Source organism: Chenopodium album, chromosome 2, assembly GCF_948465745.1.
Source record: "Chenopodium album chromosome 2, dcCheAlbu1.1, whole genome shotgun sequence".
NCBI lineage: Eukaryota > Viridiplantae > Streptophyta > Magnoliopsida > Caryophyllales > Amaranthaceae > Chenopodium > Chenopodium album.
In genome coordinates, this window is record NC_137835.1 from 31,703,321 (window position 1) to 31,719,825 (window position 16,505).

Here is a 16,505-nt window from a genome sequence, read left to right on the forward strand (position 1 = left end):
AGTCGGTTCGTATATTTGCTAGGGTGTGACCCAAAGGGTTTAGTCAAGATTAAGCTGTAATATTAATTATACATTAATATTACTAATCGAAAGCGGCCTCCACCCAGGCATTCCGATCACTTGACCTTACTGAATATATTAGCTTTCTAATAATTTTGAACCCGCTATCAGAATAATACACTTGTTCGAAGGACACCATTCCTTTCATGAAATTGTTGTTGTGCTAGTACCTCGGCGCATTTTGTGAATGAGCCGGTACCTTGGAACTTGTGTTTCTTTATGAACCATTACTGTGGCGCTTGCGTTGAGCCAATACTTAGGCGCTTTAAGCTAAGTGAGACGATCATTTGTCCGGTCGATCCCTTACTGCGATTGTAATTGAGCCGACTACTTAATCGTGCCAAAATGCTTATAGGGGCTAACTAGCGTACCAAGGAACCCGAAATTTTTGTATAAGGTCCACATAATAATTTATGGGGGACATGCATCCTATCGCCGCACTAGCGCGCGCTAGAACTGTCGCATAGAATTGGCTCTATTGCCAGGCGTGACGAGGGGTGAAGACTATCTTGTTGAAACTAATTCTCCCTCGGTCTAACTAAATTTATAAACACTTAACAAACCTATATACAAGTATAGAGGCAAGTCAAAGGTCGAACCCAAAGGAACAGTAATGTCCAAGCGCTCTCAATTATGCGCCTAAGCTAGGTCAAAGTCTAAAGATAAAAGGTAAACACTAACCAACAAATAAAAACGAAGAACTAAACAAATAAAACACTGGGAACAGGGATCAACAAATAATCATGACAATTGTAGCATCTCGGGAACAATATGAAAATCAATGGTCGTGAAGACTAATGGTAAGAGCAATCAAAAGAGTTCGACAACCTATCTCCTAGAGGTCTAAATAGCGCCAACTACGAGACACTATATAGGAACGTCACAAATCAAATTCATTCGATAATTGCAATTCCTAAATCAATTGTCCGTATCATTATCAATTACAATGCAATCTAGTATAATTCTCAAGGCCTATCAAATCACATACATGCACAATTTCCATTAATCACTTTAATCTCAATAATCAATCAACATAATCCCTAAATTAAGCACAATTAACCAATCATACAAGTTTCACCCAATCCCTAGCCAAACAACTACTCTAACATTATAATCTATCAATAATCAAATAAAGGAATCAAGAATCAACAAAATATAGAGAACAATTACACAAATCAACAATCAAATATCAAAATCAAACTAAACAAATATGAATATGAAATCACACAAAGCAATAAAGAGGAGAGAGAGTGAGAAATCCTCATTGATTGATAATGGAGATCTTCAATACAATTGTCATCTTGAATCTTCAACCTCTCAAGTAACCATTGAAATTATTCTTTTTCTCTCTCTAAAATCTACTCCTAAAACTAACCCTAAATATAGAGATAGAAGCTAAAATTATGAATTCTAATTCTAATTCTCATTACCCTCTCTCTAACCCCAAAAATGGGTATTTATAATTACAAGGTTAAAAGAAAATAAAAGAAAAAAGAAATTAAAACAAAAAGAAATAAAAATAAAATAAATAATAAAAGAAAAAGAAAGTAAAAGGAAAATAGAAAAAAAAGGAAAAATAAAAGGGAAAGAAAAAGAATGAAAATGAAAAACTGAAGTCAGTGAACTTCGTACGGCACTCCATATGGGAAATAATCCCATGCTTCTTACATTATCAAAACATCACTAACGATCCTCATAATCACCGTCGTTGATCTTTAACACACCCCTGAATACGCGACCGCGATGAATGAGGCTCGAATTGAGCTTTGTTTGCGGGGCTGCTAGCTGCGGTTATTGTTGGGAGTTTGCTGGTTGCGGGAAAAGGGTGGTGTTGGTGGCGAATTTGGTGGTTGTTTAGGGGGAACAGGGAAGCTGTTTTGTGGCTGCGAAAGTGGTGAGCGATATGCTTCCTCACGAAAGAAGCCTTTCAGAGATAGGGTTCTTCTCTTTACAAAAGCACGAGTGAAATGCTTTCATGGCTTTATGGCTGTCTTCCTCTTTTTCTTTCACTGTGACTACTGACATCTTTGAGCAACTTGGACCTGTCTTTCCAGTCTACCTTTCTCTCTGGCCAAGAATAAGAGTATGTGTCTATGGAAAAGGGTTTACTGACAACTCTTCTGAGGGCGTGTAGGTTTAATAGGCGGAAGGAGATAAATTAGAAGAAAGTTGAGTCCCATCTGCTGCAGAGGTAGAAGGTGGAAGGTGCGACTTGCTGGAGTTGTAATTGATGTTAGGTAATTGGGGGAGGAAAGGAGGTGCGTGAGTGGTGATGGTGGCTGCTTTGGAAGCTGAACTAGTTGCAGGTCGTGTGTTGGGGAACAGGGGAAGTGCGTGAGTGGTTGCGAACAGGTGGTTACGGAGGTTTCCATGAGTCGTTGTTGGTGTTGCGTGGTGAAGTGTGACTGTTATAAGGCTGCATAGGTGGCAACTGATTGGAGTTTTTGTGTGAGAGTTGCTTGAGGTTGAGAAGACGGTGGGCACGAGCATCACCCTCATAAAAAGCTTGTGATGAACACTAAAGTAGGCAGTCCCAAAACGCTTCCACAGTGGGTTCAACACCACCCGGCTTGAGACCGCGGCTTTGCGAGCGCAAGGAATTGGACTTGGAACATTCACCTACAAAACATCAATATAAAACCAAGGAGAAGATGAAGTAAAATGAACTCAAAATTAACAAACAAAATTAAAATAAATAAAATGAAAATGAGAAGAATAAAAGAAAGAAAACATTATAAAATGAAAATAAAATAAAGGAAAGAAAATGAAATGAAAATGAAAATAAAATGAAAATAAAATAAAATAAACTAAGATAAAATAAAACTTAATCTATAAAATCTATAATAAAAAGGAAAAGCAAATAAAACAACGAAAATAGAACAAATAAAGGAGAAAACACTAGAAAAATCATCAAAATGCACAAAACCACAAAAAAAGCAAGAAAGGGTAAAATAAAGAGCAAAAGCATAAAACTATGTATTTATTAAGAAGGAAAGCTATTAAAAGAAGGTAAAAAGAACCTAAATGCTAATCAAATGGGTGCCATTTATGACACCTATGAAATATCCCCAAGCTTACCTTTTGCTCGTCCTCGAGCAAAACAAAACCAAGGGAGAAATGATGAGCTTATTCAAACAAACAAAAAGAAAAGAGGAGACAAGAATATACACTAACTCACTTTCGTAGGAATCACGATCAATTTTAGCAACTAAAGACAAGCCATTTAAACCCCTAGATCGCCCTAGAGGATAAATGATGCTCTCGTAAAGGTTTCCTAAGAGATTAAACTATACTCTTGTAATAATACAAACAAGGAAAAGCATGAAAAAGAAATAAAATGAAAAGAAAAGAAAACAAATGTTCATGAGTGGAATTTTTGCAGATGTACAATCATAAATGAATGCAAATCTTTTGAAACAAGTAAGGGAGTGCACGTTCTAAGATATCTATGGTTGATGGAAACATAGGACATGCTAAGCGTAGAGAACTAAAGAAACGCAATTCACTTTCATCTCAAAACATTTTAACACATTCTCCCAATTAGCTTCAAATCTACTTTTAGTGCATGAGAGTCTCTATAGTTCCTCGAAGGAACCGAAAAAACAAATAGATTTGAGGTTTCTCGACATCTTGACTTTGCATCTCCTCTCCTTAGGCTTTAACTCATAATGCCCTCCCCCGATATGTGACTCAACCTCTAGGTCAAAAGGGCTTTCCCAAATGTTGTAACGTAAGAGCAAAAGGGTGAAGGTAGGCTTAAAATTTAGAATTTGGTGGTACACACAAGTAGAAAAAGGCTCATTTGCGTCGATCATTTATTGTGTATTTGCGTCGCTTCTATGAGCGACGCAACTGCTCGCGACGTAAATGACTTTTAAATCATTTGCGTCGCTCCTAGGCGCGACGCCAATAAGAGTTATTTATTTGCGTCACTCCTGTATAAACAAGTGACGCAAATAGCTGTTCTGAGCAACTTCTTGTTTGTTATTTGTGTCACTTGTTTATATAGGAGTGATGAAAATGTTTTACTAGACAATACAAAATTTCTTTATTTGCGTCACTTGTTTGTTTAATGAGTGACCCAAATAATGTGAATTTTTTTTTAAATTATAATAATTGCTTGTATATGTTTGTAGTACCTATTTTCCTTGGTAGTGGTATAAAGTAACATGCTAACGCCAATAATTGAAATTAAAATACAGTATTAATGAATGCAAATGTAAATTTTGGCAGAGTCTCCTTTGTATTTTGGCCTACCCATAAAATTGGGAATGACGGCATTATATGAACAACAATAATTTACATCTCAATATCATTCATGCTCCATCAGTATATTTTGTTGATGTCTGCAGATACTCTTAGAAAAAAGATAGAAAGATGTTACAACCACTTTCAATTTCCCTTCCACAGCCACAAATGCTTCTTTTGTGCTGCGAAAATACTACTATTCATTGCTTCAATACTATGAGCGAATCTACTACTTTAATGCACGCGATTATTCTCCGAGTATCGCCCTCATCACTCTATGCATGCCTGCTTTTGTATTTAGTCTGTAGCTTTTACTATGCTGATTTTATTTTTACAGGTGTCTTGTAGAGTCTGAATCCTGCACCTTCTCCAGTCCATGGATTGTCTAAAATGTCCGCAGCAGCAGCTCAGCCTGCAAATGTACATCAGAACAAGATAAACACCACAAAGTTTGTGTCTCAATGTATGCTTCAATTCTATGTAGAGTGACAATTGTTTGACTTGTGCTTTTCTTCACTTATATGGTTCAAACAAACAAATGCCTACTTACTGTACTTAGCATATCTGGCTGGGTCTTATCTTTGCCTTGGTAAGAGGAACAGGCTATGCGTCCTTCATCGGTTTTGTCTGTATTTGTTTGTATAGGAAATGGTCTAGCAAATCATTTTGGTAGTATATGTTAGCAGAAACAAATACTAATGTGCTAGAGGGCTAACTAAATGTTTGATACTTGAATTTTGGAACATCACCAAATGCAATTAGTTCAAAGGAAAATTATAACATAATCTGTACTAGATAAGTGAAGATGACAGAAAAGAATATCTTACAAATTAAGCTTTTTCAGGATGTTTGTAAACCATCCATTAAATGTGTGTTTAAAATAACCACTTATATGATACAATAGTAGTTATATATTTACATAAGTTAAGCATGGCAAAGCTCACAGCAGAAAGAAACTAAATTACTTTCACAAAGCTCACAACAAATGGGCCATTTCCACATATATGCAAATAACCTTGATGATGATACCCACTGGAAATGTTTTGGCAACCGTCTGATATTGTAGATACTCAAACCTCATTTACTAATACAAATAGGTGTGTGCTTTGTAAAAGAAATATGAAGTTACATATTCACTAGCCAAGAATCCCATCCTATTGTTAGCAAACTTTAGATGTGTTTCCAACTTCGTTCTGGTATGATGTATTGCAGTATTTTAACATTCATTTTCCTTTCACCAGCAAAACTATAAAATATTTTCTAATTAATATTCAATCATACAATAAAATATTTTATAATTAATTCTATCTACAAATAAAATTACATATATTAAACCAACAATATTCAATCACACTATAAAATATTTTCTAATTAATTCTACCTACAAATAAAATTACATATATTAACCTAATTTTTTGTGAACATTTTTATTTTATTTTTTTGAGAAAATGAAAATATTGAACATAAATAGAAGCAATCTTACCTTAGGTGAAATTGACTTCACAAATTGAACAATGTCGAGCCTAAATGCAGTTGATTTGGGCGAACACTGGTCGAACTGCTACACTAATCGAACTTCAATTATAAAGGCTGTAATTTGCTCGTCCACCCTCGGATTTTTGGGGGGCTAAATTAATCAAGTAATTCACTCAAAAATTCAATTATAAAGGCAGTAATTCACTCAACGAATTCCTGGGGTTTCAATTCAATTTTTTTGCTTGAAATTGCTCGAGTTAATGCTCGAATTTGCTCAATTTGTTTGCTCAAATTTGCCATAATCGAATTTGCTCGAATTAATGCTCAAATTCCTAGGGTTTCTTTGGGTTTTTTTTGTTGTTTTGCTCGAAATTGGGGGTTTGTAAACCTGAATTTTTTTCGATTATGGGTGTTGTCATCATTGCGGTTTGGTTGTTGAATTTGTGGGGTTTTTTTGGTCGAATTATGGGGGGTTTTTGGGTCGAATTTCTGGGGGTTTTGGGTCGATTTTCAGGGGTTTTTGGGTCAATTTTATGGGGTTTTTTGGGTCGAAATTCCTTGAATTTCAGCGTGATTTTTGCTCAAATTTCTTTGGGTGTATGGGTCGAATTTCAAGGGTTTTTTTTGCTCAGATTTCTGGGGTTTTTTGCTTGAAATTTTGGGTGTTTATCTCTAGAAAATCGCTGTTCTTGGAAGATAGGAGTAGCGCTGTTTTTTTGTTTTAGTAAAAGGGAGGCATCTAGCAAGTTGAATCCGAAATAACCTTAATGCAAAAGAGTGATTTGCGTCACTCAACTAATAAAATGTGACGCAAATAGTTCAAAGTTTAATGCTGCACATTACTTATTTGTGTCGCTTATTAGTTCGCGTTATTAATTCAAAAACAAAAGTTTAATAGCATGACCATTTGCTTCACAAAAACAAAAAACGGAACAAAAAGAAACAAAAGGCTTATGTGGCTTGAAAATAAGGGAAAAGGTTCAAACGGTTAGCAAGAAGGCAATTGTAAACCCAATGAACTAATATAATGGAGACTATCCTAGAAAAGAAAAATTACCACCCCGAAAAGATGGCTTTGTCCTCCCTAGATGGTTCGGTCTCGTGTTTGAGAATTATGAGTCAAGATTAAAAATTAGATCCGCAATAGTCAAGGATCCATGCCGCTCATGCAAGATAGGGAGAAGGCTAGAAAATCATGAAACCTCACAAGGTTGAAGCAAAAACTCACTATTAGTTTCAAATTCACCAAAAGGAAGCAATTGCAAATGTTCAAAAACAATAGAATCCGGCTTCAAGGTCCCAATAGTTCTAAACGACTACCTTAGCATACTCTATCCTAGAATCAACTAAACATACTCTCAAACCGTGCACACCGTTACCATTTAAGAAGAAAAGCATTCAACCATACAAGTACAAAAGTATTATGTCCAAAGCAAGAACAAAACAAAACATAATGCAAATTTTCCTTGATAGAAACAAAAATCTTTTTGGATTTTTTTTCAAGATAAAGAATCATGGAAATGCATATACAAATGTGCATGGAATATATGAATCAAATTCCCACAAAACATGATAAAAAACCCTCCCCCCATGCTTGAATGAGACAACATGCTTAACCACAAATCAAATAATCCGCGGGAGGGGAAAACAAAGAGATTAATCCAACAATATCAACACACGTCCAAGAAGGCATCAAATATTAGAGAAAGAGCAAGGAAAGATATTATCAGATGTTAGGTTAATGTAAATACTTGAAAATGACCCAATTTAACCTTTCAAAGCCAAGTTCATCTATCATTGAATCTTGTATTCCATATGCTAGCAAAATAGGAGTCAATCTTCCTTGATTCTTGATTCAAACCAATGCACTAAAGTATATCATCAAGTCATGTACCTAGCAAAAGGAACACAAACATTTCCATGAGAGAAAATCGATTCTAAAAAGAAAATAAAATGAAAGCAATAAAACATGGGTTACTTCCCGAGAAAGGCTTGCTTAAGGTCCAAGCTTGACTGCTGTAGAAAATAATAATTTAACGCACGCAAGAGCTTGTCAAATGCACTACTAATCATTTCATAATATAAACGGTAGGCAAATGACAGGATAAGAACGTGAACAAAATTATTGCACGAAAGTGAGAAGGGAGATGCCAAAAGAAAGAAGAAGAGGGATCAAAAGGAAATAAAAGAAAATAAGAAGAAGATAAAGAGGGAAAATAAGAAGGGAAAGAAAAGGAAAAAGGCAAATTATCCTCAGAAATATTTTGGTTGGTATATTTCCTTTCTTCCTAAAAAAATGATGAAACGTGGGACATGAAAATCTTCCATAGAAAAGGGCTCCCAATAGGCTATTTGAGATAAAAATGGAGAAAAATAGGACAAGAAGGGATGTGGGCAAACCTTTGAGAAAAAGGGTTATGAGAAATGGGAAAAGGGGTAGCTGCTCCCTCAACACAAGGTCTCACATCACCAATGAAGGCATGAAAATCAATCATAGAGTCCTTAAATGAAGAACTCTCATAATCTACACCTCCCTCAAGCTCAAAAACTCCAAGGGGATAAACCTCAATCTCCTTTCCACCACAATTAACAACCTTTCCTTCAACTATCTCAAAACCCAAGGCCTCAAAACTGTGCATGAATGGAGTTAGATTCATCTCAAACTCATCTAAGTCCCAAGAAGCGTTCTCGATAAAATCACCAAAAAATCTATAAGTCCTCATATGACTCTCAAAAAACAAATGGACATTTCCTCAAAAGAGTCTATATACTCATAGATTGAAGGCTCACAAACATACACTTGAGGCTCATCAAGACGGGAAGGAGGGTTGGGGTATTTGAAATTGACACTTTCTTCATTCTCAACTCCTTTACCATCACTCAAATGCTCACAAAAGGGATCCTCACACTATATTGGTTGCTCAAAATTATCATCATCATCCTCAAAACACACATCAGATACGGATTTTTCACAAACAAGCATTAAGGATGATAATTGGCTTTCTAACTCATCTCTTCTTCTCATTTCCTCCTCAATACGCTCCACATTCTTTTTCATTTTCTCTAATTGACTTCTTATTTTAGGGAATATTTCAAGCATTAATCCCTAGCTTGAACCCGACTGTGATCATACACTAAAGTACGGTGGCGTCCAAAGGGAAAGAACATAAAGCAAAAGAGTCGCCAACAAGTTTTTTATGAACTTGTAAACTGTTCACGAGGTGAAGGTTACACCCCTTAACGATCTAAGAGATCGTCAACTCCAATAGGTCTTGAACCATGACTGGTAGTTTGGGGATAAAGGTACAAATCCAACCTAAAAGAGATTGAACCTGCCCTAATAATAGGCCTCTACTTTATTCTGATCGTATTCATGTGCGCTTTTTGACTAACATGCAATCAATAAGATTACCCTAAACCTATTTATCCATGTTGGTTGAATATGAATGCACAAATAAAACTATTATTGGCGATCACTTGTACTATAATCAAATTAACTCTAAACAAGATTAATAATTATCTTATTAAGCGTGATTACAAGTACAAATTCCCTTTAAACATACATAAAAGGTGTGACCAAGCAATAACAATAAAAAATATATCAAGCAACATAATAAATCATCATAACAATCATAATTAAAAATAAACATAATCATGTTAAAGCATAATAACAGCAAGATCCTAGGCATGATACTAACAAGATTAATAACAAACTCTAGCATGTCACTAAACAATAAAGATCAAAGCTTTAGCCCTAACATGATACTAACAATCATAAATATTAGGAAGAACGTAGGAAGCATCATACTTTTAATCATACTTGGTACTAAAGTTACCCTAGACATGATACTAGGAATCAAAATAACAATCTAAGCATGATTTCTATATCATAATAACAATGTAAACAATTAAAGCACTTACTTGGATGCCTCGTACCTCTTTCTAATAACAAAATACACGCGTTAGTAACTTCAAGGAAAATAATAATTAAACAACAATTAAATTAAATAATTGAAAGAGAGATTTGGGTCCAAACCCTCATAAATTAAACCTTTCACGTCTAGGGCGAAGGCAACTTCGAATATGGCTAGGTGTATCTAAGTCTTGCGAATACGGAATTTTGTATTTAAGAAAAGGCTAGTTTAGAAAAGAGAGAGAGAGAGAGAGTAATCAAGAAAATCTTGATGAGAGTTGGTGAATCAAAACGGAGTTTTTAGAAGGCTATTTATAGAGAAAATCAGCCAAAAAGATAAAACATCAAAACAGAGTTCTGATGCGTAAAACGAGGTTAGCGCCAGGCACTGACATTACCGCCAGGCGCCAAGCTTAGTGTCAGACGCTAATGCTGGCGTTTGGCGCTAACTTAATTAATGACGCGTTTTCTTAAAATCAGATAAAAAATGTCGTACAGGAGGATAAAATCGTATTTTCCTAAAAAACGTTCTTTTATTCTGATTAAAAACTCTAAATAGTCAACAAAAGTCAATTTGTCAATGCTAATTAAATTAGGAATGAAAAGAACCATCTAGAAGAATCTAGAAGACTAAAACCATTCCTAATTGCAATAGGAATGATAAATCTATATTAGGCCCTCCTCTAGATCATTGGGCCGCATATAAGGCTCAAACCGAGCCCAGTTCAGTAATTTGGCCATAACTTCCTCAATATTCATCGGAATTGGGCTTATAATATGTCGTTAGAAAGCTCTTTTCAAACCCTATCCAACTACACCACTATCAAACGCGTATCATGGACAAACCAAACTAGATTAGCTGTTTTCTTAAAATAGGTTTTCAAAAACAAAGAGAGGAGAAAAGAAATTAAAACTATCCACAACACTAAACTTTCCACACTTTCACTTCATTCTATTATGATTCGACGTGAAAAGTACTCATCACTGGGTTTGGTTTTTAGGGAGACACAAATGGGTGTCTACAGAAGCCCCCACTTTGACTGAGTTTGGAGAAACACACGTTTTGAAAACGAAAGTCAAAGTATCGATAGGGACGGAGAATGATTCAGAACGTTATGCGATCCTTAATCATTCTTGTAACGTCGATACCTGCAAACTAGCATTAGTTAAAACAGATAAAAGAGTTAAGAAACGTGTATCTTGCACCATCAAACACACGTCTCTGAAGGTAACTGATTTGCTGCTGTATTTGTTGTATTGATGACCTCCTGCAAGCTAGAGAATGTCATCCCGCTTGAAGACTGCTGCGCTTGTAACTGCCTCCAATTCCGCCATGATAATCTTCCACAATCAAGGGAACACTATCGAAGATTGCTTCGCTTGAAATGATCCTCTTCCGCTTTGTGACCATCTTCCACATCTTAGGGAACACGATCGAAGACAACTTCTCTTGAAATCACCTTCAGTTGTTTGTGACAACTCTCCGCAAGCTAGGGAATGCTGCCAAAGACATCCTCGCTTGAAGCTATCCTCATTTGTTGCGATAATTTTCCAAAGGAAATTACCGAAGACCTCCGCTTGTCGATCTTTAAAAAAGCTCGCTTGAACTTTGCTTCTGCTATGCCTGTACGTCGGCGCTTTTCCTGCTTGTGAACCTGTATGTCGGTGCGTTTTGCTGAATTATGAACTAGTATATCGGTTCCTTTGCCGAATTATGAAATAGTATGTCGGTGCCTTTTGCGATGAGCCAATTATTAGGCGCTTTAAGCTAAGTGAGACGATCTTCCATCAGATCTATCACTTTACGTAATCAAGCCGATTACTAAAAATCGTGTCAAATTGCTCAGAGGGGCTAACTGGCGTACCAAGGAACCAAAAAATATACTGCACAAGATTGGAACAACCGTACTGAGTGGCTGGACGTTCTGGCGCCGCTGAAATAACATCAGCGCCGCTTATCTAGCTGTAGCGCCAGACGTTGGAGCTAGAGCCAGGCGCTAAAGCCTATCGACTAACGCCAAGGTCTGACACTTTGCGCTAGAGTCGGGTTTTCCTTAAATACCCTTCTCTTCCTCATTTCCGCTGCTGTTGTTCGTGTTTGTTGCTCGAGAATTTCCAGAACTTCAATTCACTCGTTCTTGCTCGTTTCTCAACCAAATTCGCTTAAATTTGTTGCAAATTAAAGCATATTCCATCATTTTTCCGATCTATGTGAGTTTCCTTAAAACTCACACCGGTTTTAATCAATTTTGCATGTATTTATTCACGAATTTCTTGAAAATTCAAAATTAGAATTGCTTAATTCTCTTTGTTTATCAAATTTTATGCCATGAAATTGCTTGATTATGTTTATATATTTCCTTGGGAGTAATTTGAGACTTGTTTGACTCAATTTGGTGAAGAAATGAAAAAATCACCATTGTTGAACCTCTTAAGGTCGGGAAAACAATGTGGCTTGTTCTTGATGTTTTTGCTAGCAATTCTTGTCCAATTTGTCACAATAATTACTATAGTATTGCAAGAAATTGTTTGGTTGCTTGAAAATGCCGTGTATGCTCAATAAAAATTTGTGCTCTATTTTAGTACTACGTACTCTGTTTTTGCGAACATAGTATCATGCGGCTAAGCGAACCTTAGATACCATAGAACCTTAATTTATGATAATTCTTCACAATGTATCATGGCTAGACAGCGAGACTCTGTTTCACGGTCCTGAGACGTTCGACGGGAGCACGAGCCCGTAGAGGATGATGCCAAACCGTCCACTTCGCTCAGCCGACTCCCTGAGTGGGATGAGCGGACCTTGTACTTTTCCCCCGTCCACCATATCTCTGAGAGGGTGAGACAAGGCATCACAGTTGGGAGGTGTAGACACCCATTTGTGCCTCCCCAAAACCAAACCCAGTGATGAGTACCTTTCGCGTCGAATCATAATCGAATGAAGTGAAAATGTGGAAGGTTTAGTGTTGTGGAAAGTTTTAATTTCTTTTTTCTTCTCTCTATTTTTGAAAACCAATTTTAAAAAAATATCCAGTCCAGTTAGGTTGGTCAATGATATGGGTCCAATAATAGTGTAGTTGTATAGGGCTTGAAAAGAGCTTTCCAATGATATATTATAAGCCCAATTTCGATAAATATTGAGGAAGTTATGGTCAAATTACTAAACTAGACCTGGTTTGAGCCTTATATGCGGCCCAATGATCTAGAGGAGGGCCTAATATGGATTTATCATTCCTAATGCAATTAGGAATGGTTTTAGTCTTCTAGATTCTTCTAGAAGGTTCTTTTCATTCCTAATTTAATTAGCATTGATAAATTGACTTTTGTTGACTTTTTTAAGTTTTAATCAGAAAAAAAGAATGTTTTTGAGGAAAATACGATTTTATCCTCCTGTACGGCAATTTCTATCTGATTTTAAGAAAACGTGTCAATTTCTTAGTCAGCGCCAAACGCCAGCTGTAGCGCCTGGCGCTACGCTTGGCGCTTGGCGCTAGCATTAGCGTATGGCGCTAACGTCAGCATTTGGCGCTAATCCTCGTTTTGCGCGTCAGAACTCTGTTTTTGACGTTTTATCTTTTTGGTTGATTTTTTCTATAAATAGCTTCCTACAAACTCCGTTTTCATTCACCAACTCTCATCAAGATTTTCTTGATTACTCTCTCTCTGTTTTCTAAACTAGCCTTTTCTCAAATATAAAAATTCCGCATTCATTAGATTTATATACACCTTGCCATATTCGAAGTTGCCTTCGCCTTAGACGTGAAAGGTTTTAATTTCTGAGGGTTTGGTCCCAAATCTCTCTTTCAATTATTTAATTTAATTGTTTTAATTATTATTTTCCTTGTAGTTACTAACGTGTGTATTTTGTTATTAGAAAGAGGTACGAGGCATCCAAGTAACTGCTCTAATTCTTTTATTGATTTTATGTTATAGAAATCATGCTTAGATTGTTTTATTGATTCCTAGTATCATGTTTAGGATGTTCCTAGTATCATGTTAGGATGCTTTCTTTAGTATGATATCTAGGGTGATTAGCTTATATTAATCATGATTCCTGCGATGCCTTTTATTTTCTTTCCTAATATCATGTTAGTATCATGTTAGGGTCAAAGCTTTGATCTTTATTGCTTAGTGACATGCTAGGGTTTGTTATTAATCTTGTTAGTATCATGCATAGGATCTTACTATTATTATGCTTTAACATGATTACTATGATTATGATTATTATAATTATTATTATGATGATTATTGTTTTGATTATTATTATGATTATTTTAATTATTATTATTGATGATTATTATGTTTCTTGATTATATTGTTATTGCTTGATCACACCTTTTATGCATGTTTAAAGGGAAATGGTACTTGTAATCACGCTTAATAAGATAATTAATAATCTTGTTAGGGTTAAATATGATTATAATTCAAGTGACCGCCAATAATAGATTTATTTGTGCATTAATATTCAACCAACATAGATAAACAGGTTTAGGGTTAATTCTATTGATTGCATGTTAGTCAGAAAGCGCACATTAATACGATCAGAATAAAGTAGAGGCCTATTATTAGGGTAGGTTCAATCTCTTTTAGGTTTGATTTGTACCTTCATCCCCGAACTACAAGTCATGGTTCCAGACCTATTGGAGTTAACGATCTCTTGGATCTTTAAGGGGTGTAACCTTCACCTCGTGAACGGTTTACAAGTTCCTAAAAAAACTTGTTGGCGTCTCTTTTGCTCTATCCTCTTTCCCTTTGGACGCCACCGTACTTTAGTGTATGATCACAGTGGGGTTCAAGTTTGGGATTAATGCTTGAAATATTCCCTACAGTTTTTTGGCGACTCCATTGGGGATACCCTCCATCAATAACAAAAATGACGGAATATTTGCGCAAAATTGTTTGTCACATTTTCTTGCACACACAAACATGCACATAATAATAATAATAATAATAATAATAATAATAATAATAATAATAATAATAATAATAATAATAATAATAATAATAATAATAATAATAATAATAATAATAATAATAATAATAATAATAATAATAATAATAATAATAATAATAATAATAATAATAATAATAATAATAATAATAATAATAATAATAATAATAATAATAATAATAAAATGAAAAAATTTGATAAATATAAAATAAACTCATAATAGTATGTATATATAAATATGTCTAAAAAATGAGTCTAACTAAAAGGCAAATTTCTATATAAAGTCAAAATAAAATAGATAAAAAGCACAGGAACAAACTACGGCGCCGGGGGACGTAAACCTATCATCGCATAAAACTCCGCTGTACGAGGAGTAACCTCTCCACTAGCTCCGGCTCCAGCTCCAGCACTAGCTCTAGTCTCCGCGGGAGGAGGAAAGATCAACGTAGGACCCGTCCACCCGAGATCAACCTGAGGCTGAGGCTGCGGTGGATGCTGCGATAAAGAGCCGACCACGTACATCCCACCACCTCTAAGAGCCAAGGTAGCCTTTCCCTGGCCTACCGGCGCAACATGTGCACCCTAAGAGGAAGAACTTGAGCCCTCTACCGCCTCGGTACGGGCAGCCTCAGAACGACCGCCCCGACCTCCCGAAGTAATGCGGCGACGTCTCGAGCTAGACCTCGCCGGGTCCCTACGCACCTCAGGTCTCGTGCGGGTACGAGAAGGAATGGGCTGACCCTGCAAAAGAAATTAAAATAAAAAACAAGCAAAATAGAAGCGGTAATGCAAAAACACATGAAGGGAAGACTACCTCCTAAACGGCGTCGTCTCGACGACATGTAGCTACGTTCCTCATCCGGACAAGCTGGCTCCGGAAGGCATCTATGCATCGTGCCATCACCGAAACCACCTCGCGTGAGAACTGTCAAATAAATAATTCAGTAAACATGCATAACATATATGGACAAAAGTTGCAAATAAACAAGCTTACTCGAGTCTGGTGGCGAGGAATCGACCGCTCCACAAAGCGCTCGTCCTCAGGAGCCGGAGGAATCATCTCCTCAATCGGCCCATATGTCCCCTGATAATGGATAGACATACGGGGTGGCACGAACTCAGCATCATCGTCCTGACAAGGCAAAATAAAATCAGTAAAGAATTACTTGGGGGCTACTTAACGAAAGGTAAAAGCTGAAAAATCGTACCGCCACATCCTCAGCAGGTAAAGGAACTGGAGCTTACAACGACAGTAGCTCCTCCCCATAGCATCGCCCAGGGATCGTGTAAGATCGCCAAGGGGTACCAGCTCCCTCAGACATGCTCACCAACCTCCTCGCGTTAAACATGTGACGTGGTGGAGGAGCAGGAAAGACAAAGGTATCGGAGGAATGCTTAATAGCAACCCTCTCTCCAAGGTATGCAGTCGCTCCATAGGTCCCCAAGAAATAGCGACACTCAGCAGAATACTGCGCGGCTAACCCAGGAACTGCCAGGTCGACCCACGGTCGGTACAGCACCTCAGGCTCCTACAAAGAGCGTCAATCAGGCAAGAATCTATCTAAGGCAACACAAAATGTCAAATAATATAAGAATCGTACCGAGATGATCCAATCTCGGACATATGCATTGGACATCCCCATACGGCGGCTGCCCCAGGAAGCACTAACTGGAAACCTACGCGGCGACGGTCTCGCCGGCGCAGCTGAGGGGAAGTACTTTTAGAACCAGATCTACAAGAAGCTAAAATTATCAGCAAGTGCTAACTAAGATGTAGAGCTAAACTTTATAGGGAATAAGGTTTACCTCTACGACCCTCCAGAAGTTGGACAAAGCAACATTCGACCCAAAGGACTG